Genomic DNA, 8,237 nt, shown 5'->3' with positions numbered 1-8,237 from the left:
CATTTTGCATGTTCATTGTTATTTTTCCTAAGAATTGCTGTTCTCTACCTATCTATCTGCCTGTTTGTCTATCTAATCTATCTATTTAAAATATTAAGCTAACTAATCTAAAGTCAGGTGCTAGACTTGTCACAGAATAGAAAATATAAACAGTATCTGACTTATGAACAACTTACAAATGACGTAAAGCCATGAATAGGTAGTTGGAGAGTCTGCGTACAGAGTTTGTGTTCTCAGGTCCAAACTGATGGTGGCTAACAGTAGAGAAGGGATATGGAGAATCAAGCCTTACGTTCTGATTTCTTTTTCTAAGATCTTTTCAATAATCTTAACAATAGTCACATCATATGTTACGTTTTTGAAAAAAGTGCCACTTTTCAAGACTGCTCAGGAAAACCAGTTATGCTGCCTCTGCCAATAACATTTGGTTCAGTACATAAGTGCCCTAGAGTTTTAGTATTCATTTTCTCTCCAACATCCCAGAGAAACACCCTTTATCTCTGTACAATTGATCTCAGAGAGCTTTGAACAAAACAATCTGAAAAAAAATAAGTTACCAAAGGTCTAGATGACTCTTCCATTCCAGAAGGGAAATATTTATGAAGACTGTTGACTTAGAAAATTTCCCCATTTTACAAAGGGAAGTAAAAAAAATTCAACTTTAAAAAGGAATTTTTAATATGCATAAGAAACATAGTAAAGCATCTTAGAACTTAGGGGTAAGCTAAGTAAACCAACCCGGAAGAGTGAGGCCAGAATCAGTAAAAGCAACCCCAGAATCATAATATGTGAAGGGCTGGCTAATGAGCTTCCAGATTAAGTTGGAATCAAGAGATCAGAGAGTACCTGCAGTCAAAGCCTGGCAATTAGCATGCTTAAAGTTGTGACAAAGTCAATAACATTAACATACCTAAAAGAAGAAAGTACTAACAGAAAACCCTTTGAATAGCCCAGTGAGGAAAAAGAGGGAACTTGGCCTGTCTGTCCCTGTCACTGAACAAGAGGAAAGTGCCCTGACCAGAAGATCTCAATCATCTATTTACCTGGTGCTTTCCTCAGTAGGGGAAGAAGCACTCTTAGCTGAAGAACACTTCATTAAGAAGACCTAATTCTCTTTTGTTTGTACTTAATATTCATGAAGTAATCTCAACTGTAGGTTGAATTTCCATCTGTTTGTCTCAGGGAGAAAATGTGAGATCCAAACACCACATCATGAATGTCTAGTCTAACTCCTGCCTTGAAGCCGTATGTAGAGATTAAAGGCACAAGCTACTGAGCTAGATGCCTGGGTCCCAAAGTAGACTCTGCTACTACCTATAGGATCTTGGACAAGTTACTCAATCTTTCTGTGTCTTAGTTTCCCTGAATTAATAATATAACTTTTTAGGATTAGGACTGGATTAGGATTATTGTGAGAATTGACATAAAAGACTCACAGCAATGCCTTCTGGTTTATACTACAATTTTTTGGAATTCAGTTGTCTTTATTCTGTTCCCCAAGACTTTGTCATTTGGGGGCACTGAAGACTTTATGTCTAGATACAACGGTCTGGTCCCACAATATTCCCATGATCAGTCAGGGATAGCATATTGTGATACATAATATTTTCATTGCTGACTTGGAAGTAGATCACCAGGACTTTCTTCTTAGTCTGGAAGTTCCACTGAAACCTGTTCAGCATTACAGCAACACACAAACTTCCATTGGGGGAGGGATAGTGGCTTTACATGAAGTGCCTTGTCTGGGAATCGAACCTGGGTCTCCCACATGGAAGGCAAGAATTCTACCATTTAACTACCACTGCTCTCACTGGAGTTACTTACCTAAGGCAAGTTTCTACAATTCCACTCCACTAGGATTGGAAGAAATAGGGGAATAGAATCTGGCTGTGTGGCAGCGTCTTAGTCTATTTACTATCCCTTTCATCCTGGTGGGAAAAATCCAGATTTAAGTGAGATAGAGTTGAAAATCCTTGGAAAAAATATGCCGCGTACATGTAAGTTTTTATTGCTCAAATTACTTTGCTCAAGGTCTCACAATCCAAGGCCAAAATCTAGCCTTTGAGGAAGTCCATTTGCAGAAGTGTGTCTATCATCTGGCCTAATCTGGTTAAAGGTAGGATGAAGCCCAAAAACGTTGCCAGCCCTGAGATTATTGCAGGGAAGGTGAAAATTAGGGCAGGATGTCAAAGTGTGGTTCAGAAAGTAAAAGTGATACTGGCTAAAAAGGAGGAATAGATATCTGGTTAATACAGCAGGAGGCATACATTTTGAATAGGGGCACCAAGCAGAGGCTGGGGCTACTCTAAAGTAAAGTCACCTTGTTCTAGAGTGGTGGCAAGACACTGCAGTTTTGTTCCTTGAGTCTAAACAAATTCAGGCTATTACTTTTAAAAAGGTAATGGCCCTAGAAAACCTGCCTAAGGAAGAGATGGTAATGGAACTGCCTGATAAGGAATTCAAAAGGCTTATATATAGGGTCATCAAAGAGATCAAAGAAAATACAGAAAAAACACTAGAAGATTCAGGAAAACAACCCAAGAACAAAATGACAAACTAAAGACAATTAGAAATTATGCAAAAACATTAACTAGAAATCTAGAAGATTAACTATAAAATATCAGAAATAGATAACTCAATGGAAGGGCATAGAAGCAGAATTGAAACAATGGAAGAAAGAATTAGTGAAATAGAGGATAAATTCCTTGATACCAATTTGTTTGAGAAACAACCAGAAAAAGAATTTAAAAAATGAAGAAAGCCTAAGAGTTATGTGGAAAACTCTGAAAAGGAATAATTTACACATAATGGGAGTCCCAGAACAGAAGGAAACCCAAAACAAACAAACAAACATACAAAAACAGCACAGTGAGAAGTTTTGAACATTTGCTAGAATAAAAATTTTCCCAATATCATGAAAGATGGACGATTCTTATCCGAGAAGCTCTATGAACCCCATATAGCACAGACCCCAAAAGAAAGTCACCAAGATATATCATAATCCAACTTTCCAAGTACAAAGATAAAGAAAGAATTCTGAGAGCAGCGCAGGAAAAACAAAATATCACCTACAAAGGGATTCCAATAAGACTAAGCTCTGATTTCTCGGCAGAGACCATGCAGGCAAGGAGGTAATGGGATGACATAAATAAAAACCTGAAAGAAAAGAATTGCCAACCAAGAATAATATACTCAGCAAAATTGTCTCTCAAATGTAAAATTAGGACATTTCCAGATAAACAGAAAGTAAGGGAATTTGTGAAAACCAGACCTTCCTTACAAGAAGTATAAAAGAGTCCTTCAGATAGAGAACCAGTGACAGTAGACAACAACCTGAGAGTAAGCCACAAGATGGCATCACCAAGATTTCAACCCAGACAGAGAAATCTCAAAAGTGAAATAATCTACAGAACCAAAAATGGAACCAGAGATGTTAATCTGAAATCGATGACAACTTAAAAACAAAAAGGGAGAACATATGGGGTAGTTACAGAACTTCCATATGGAGAGGAAGTCAAGGTGATATCTAAAAATAACAGACTGTTCTAAACATAGGATGATAAAGGTAAACCTCACAGTAACCACAAAGAAAATTAACAAAACTATCCACCAAAATAAAGAAGATAACCAAAAAGACTCAGTAAACACAAAATAGACAAAAACGAAGGAAATGAAAAGACAATCCATGAACAAAAGAACTCGGCACAGAAGAAAAAGCAGAACAAGGAAACTGTCAACACCACAAAAAAAGAAAAAAAGAAAGAAAAATGACAGCTGTAAATTCATATCTATCAATAATTACACTGAATGTAAATGAGTTAAATGCACCAGTCAACAGTCAGAGAGTGGCAGAATGGATAAAAAAACATGATCCATCAATGTGTTGCCTACAAGAGATACCCTTAGACACAAAGACATAAAGAGGTTAAAAATTAAAGAGTTGAAAAAATATATCAAGCAAACAGTAAAAACAGTAACCAAAAAAAAAAAAAAAAAGACTCTCGATGAGATGGATTGACACAATGGCTGCAACAATGGACTCAAACATGGCAACAATTGTGAGGACGGTACAGGAGTGGGAGTGTTTCATTCTATTGAAAAAGAGGGTCACTACGAGTCAGAACTGACTAAACAACACCTAACAACAACAACAACAGTGGCAATATTAATCTCTGATAAAATAGACTTTAAATCAAACTCCATCATAAGAGACAAGGAAGGACATTATATAATGACTAAGGGATTGATCCACCAAGATGAGATAACAATAGTAAGTATCTATGCACCCAATGACAGAGATCCAAAATACATAAAACAAACCCTATCAGAAATGAAAAGGGAAATAGTTCTACAATAACAGTAGGAGACATTAATGCACCACTTTCAACAATGAACAGAACAACTAGAAAGAAACTCAGCAAAGATACAGAAGATCAAAATAACACAATCAACCAACTTGACATCATAGACATATACAGAGCACTCCACCCAGCAGCACAGTACACATTCTTCTCCAGCACACATGGATCATTCTCTAGAATAGGCTATATCCTGGGCCACAAAGTGAGCCTCAATAAATTAAAAAATATCAAAATAATACCAAGCATCATCTCAGATCACAAAGCTATAAAATTAGAACTCAACAGCAGGAAGTACAAGGAAAAAATATCAAATACTTGGAAACTGAACAACATCATGTTTAAAAACAACTGCGTAATACAAGAAATTAAAAATGAAATAAAAATTTTCCTGGAATCAAATAAGAATGAACATAAAACATACCAAAACCTATGGGACTCAGCAAAAGGAGTGCTCAGGGCAAATTTATAGCAATAAACACACACATAGAAGCTGGTTCTTTGAAAGAATCAATAAAATAGAAAAACCACTGGCCAAATTGACAAAAGAAAAAAGGAGAAGATGCAAATAACCCATGTAAGAAATGAGATGGGTGACATCACAACAGAACCAACTGAAATAAAAAGGATCATAACAGAATACTATGAAAAATTATACTCCAACAAATTGAATACCAAGAGGAAATGGATAAATTCCTAGAAGCACACTACCTATCAAAACTAACACAAATTAAGGTAGAATATCTGAACAGAGCCATAACAAAAAAATAAATTGAAGAGGTCATTATAAAACTACCAAGAACAGAAATAAATAAAGCCATGACCTGGATGGTTTCAGTGGAGAATTCTCCCAAATATTCAGAGAAGAGTTGACACCAATACTACTCAAACTATTGTAGAACATAGGAGACGAAGGAATACTCCCTAATTCATTCTATGAAGCCATCATAACCCTGATACCAAAACCAGGCAAAGACACCACTAGAAAAGAAAATTATTGACCAATATCCCTCATGAACATTAATGTAAATATACCCAACAAAATCTAGCCAATTGAATCCAACAACATATCAAAAAATAATACATCATGACCTAGTGGGATTCACACCAGGTATGCAAGGACAGTTCAACATGAGAAAATCAATCAGCGTTATCTACCACATAAATGAAACAAAGGAAAAAAAATCACATGATCATCTCAATCAATGCAGAAAAGGCATTTGATGAAGTACAACATCCATTTCTGATAAAAACTCTTAACAAAATAGTAGTAGAAGGGAAATTCCTCAACATAATCAAGGGCATATACACAAAACTGACAGCCAACATTATTCTCAATGGAGAGAGACTGAAAGCATTAGCTCTGAGAATGGGAATCAGACAAGCATGCCCTTTATTACCACTCTTATTCAACATTGTACTGGAAGTCCTAGCTACAGCAATAAGACAAGAAAGGGAAATAAAATGCTTCCAAATTGGTAAGGAAGAAAAAACCATCCCCATTCGCAGATGGTATGATCCTATACATAGAAAATCCCAGAGAATCCACAAGAAATCTACTGGAACTAATAGATTCAGTAAAGTGGCAGGGTACAAGATCAACACACATAATCAGTGGAATCCCTTTACACTAGCAAAGAGAATTCCAAAAAGGAAATCAGGGAAACAATACATTTACAATAGCCCCCAAAAGATAAAACGCTTAGAAATAAGCCTAACTAGGGACATAAAAGACTTAAAGACTTCTATAAGGAAAACTACAAAACATTACTGCAAGAAACCGAAAGAGACTGATAAATGGAAAAATACACCATGTTTATGGATAGGAAGACTTAACATTGTGAAAATGTCAATACTACCCAAAGCAATCTATATATACAACACAATCCCAATCCAAATTCCAACAACATTCTTTAACAAAATGGAAAAACTAATCAACAAGTTTATACGGAAGGGAAACAGCCCTCTGAAAAAAGAAGAGTAAAGTAGGAAGCCTTATACTACCCGATCTCAGAAGCTACTATACAGCTACAGTAGTCAAAACAGCCTGGTGGGGAGGAGGCGGTAGTAACAGGAAACGGGAGGGAAAGGTTTGTGGAGTTGAGGAGAACGAGCTGTCAAGATGAATGTGAGGATGCTGAGCCGGAACCCGGACGACTATGTCGGCGAAACTAAGTTGGACATACAGAATTCCAAGAAACTATGATCCTACCTTACATCCTTTTGAGGTTCCACGAGAATATGTAAGAGCTTTAAATGCTACCAAACTGGAATGAGTATTCGCAAAACCATTCCTTGCTTCCCTGGATGGTCACTGAGACGGAGTCAATTGTTTGGCAAAGCATCCAAAGAGCCTGGCTACTGTCCTTTCTGCGGCCTGTGATGGAGAGGTTAGAATTTGGAACTTGGCTAAACGAAAACGTATCCGTACATACAAGCACATGAAGGTTTTGTACGAGGAATATGTACTCGCTTTTGTGGGACTTCTTTTTTTACCGTTGGTGATGACAAAACTGTGAAACAGTGGAAAATGGATGGACCAGGCTATGGAGAAGAGGAAGAGCCACTGCATACAATACTAGGAAAGACTGTGTACTGGAATTGATTGTTACTGGAAAGAAGCTGTTTTTGCTACATGTGGACAGCAAGTGGACATTTGGGATGAACCATTCCTGTATGTTCAATGACCTGGGGATTTGACAGTATAAGTAGTGTTAAATGTAACCCAATTGAGCCATTTCTCTTGGGAAGTTGTGCTTCTGACAGGAATATAGTACTACGCGATATGAGGCAAGCTACTCCTCTGAAAAAGGTTATTTTAGATATGAGAACAAATATAATCTATTGGAACCCTATGGAAGCTTTCATTTTTACTGCAGCAAATGAAGATTATAACTTATATACTTTTGATACGCGTGCACTTGATACTCCTGTAATGGTATATACGGATCTTGTATCTGTGGTGCTTGATGTGGATTACTTTCTCACACGGAAAGAGTTTGTGTCTGCTAGTTTTGATAAATCTATTCAAATCTTTCTTGTGAACAAAAGTCGAAGTAGGGAAGTATATCACACAAAGCAAATGCAACATGTTATCTGTGTAAAATGGACTTCTGACAGCAAGTACACTATGCGTGAATCTGATGAAATGAACATTTGTCTGTGGAAAGCTAATGCTTCTGAAAAATTGAGTGTGCTTACATCATGAGAAAAAGCAGCCAGGGATTATAACCAGAAATTGAAGGAGAAATTTCAGCAACATCCTCAGATAAAAAGTATAGCTCGTCAAGAACATCTGCCAAAATCTATCTACAGTCAGATTCAGGAGCAACGCGTCATAAAAGAAGCTCATCAATGAAAGGAAGTGAATTGTCATAAACATAGCAAGCCTGGATCTGTACCAATTGTATCAGAGAAGAAGAAACATGTAATGGCAGTTGTGAAATAATATTTGGTACTCCTACCAATCTTGATATATAATTTTCTGTTATGTTTCGATTTGTGAACTCTACAGATACAAGTACTCACTCTAGTTCAATAAAGAACATTTCAGTTATTTGCATAGAGCTTTATTAGCGCTCATTTTGGCTACCTTGGAAAATTATCATTAAAGGTGGCCCAGTAGCTAAGACTATCCAACATTTTATCCGTGATCTGCTTTCTTATTTCGTTGAAAAATACAATATTCGTAAGCTAACTTAATTTTTGCTGTTAGAAATTGCAATTATACTTTTTCTAATCTATTATGGTCGACACTATGTGTTTGGATTTACATTTAAGACCAAACATCTTTGTTATCCCTGATATTAGTCTGAGTAATGATTGCAATGATTCTTTCTTTGATTCCACATAACATTTAAAAGAACTAAGTCAGTACTT

The 8,237-nt window shown here is 36.5% G+C and overlaps 1 pseudogene; it reads left to right on the top strand.

Moving 5' to 3' along the window:
• The first annotated feature begins 6,474 nt into the window (after nucleotides 1–6,474).
• On the top strand, nucleotides 6,475–7,926 carry LOC101352275 (DDB1- and CUL4-associated factor 13 pseudogene; annotated as a pseudogene).
• Nucleotides 7,927–8,237: the final 311 nt, after the last annotated feature.

Source organism: Trichechus manatus, unplaced genomic scaffold (genome assembly GCF_000243295.1).
Source record: "Trichechus manatus latirostris isolate Lorelei unplaced genomic scaffold, TriManLat1.0 scaffold00056, whole genome shotgun sequence".
Taxonomy (NCBI): domain Eukaryota; kingdom Metazoa; phylum Chordata; class Mammalia; order Sirenia; family Trichechidae; genus Trichechus; species Trichechus manatus.
The sequence above is the reverse complement of the archived record's forward strand: the minus strand, read 5'-3'. Positions and strand labels throughout refer to the sequence as shown.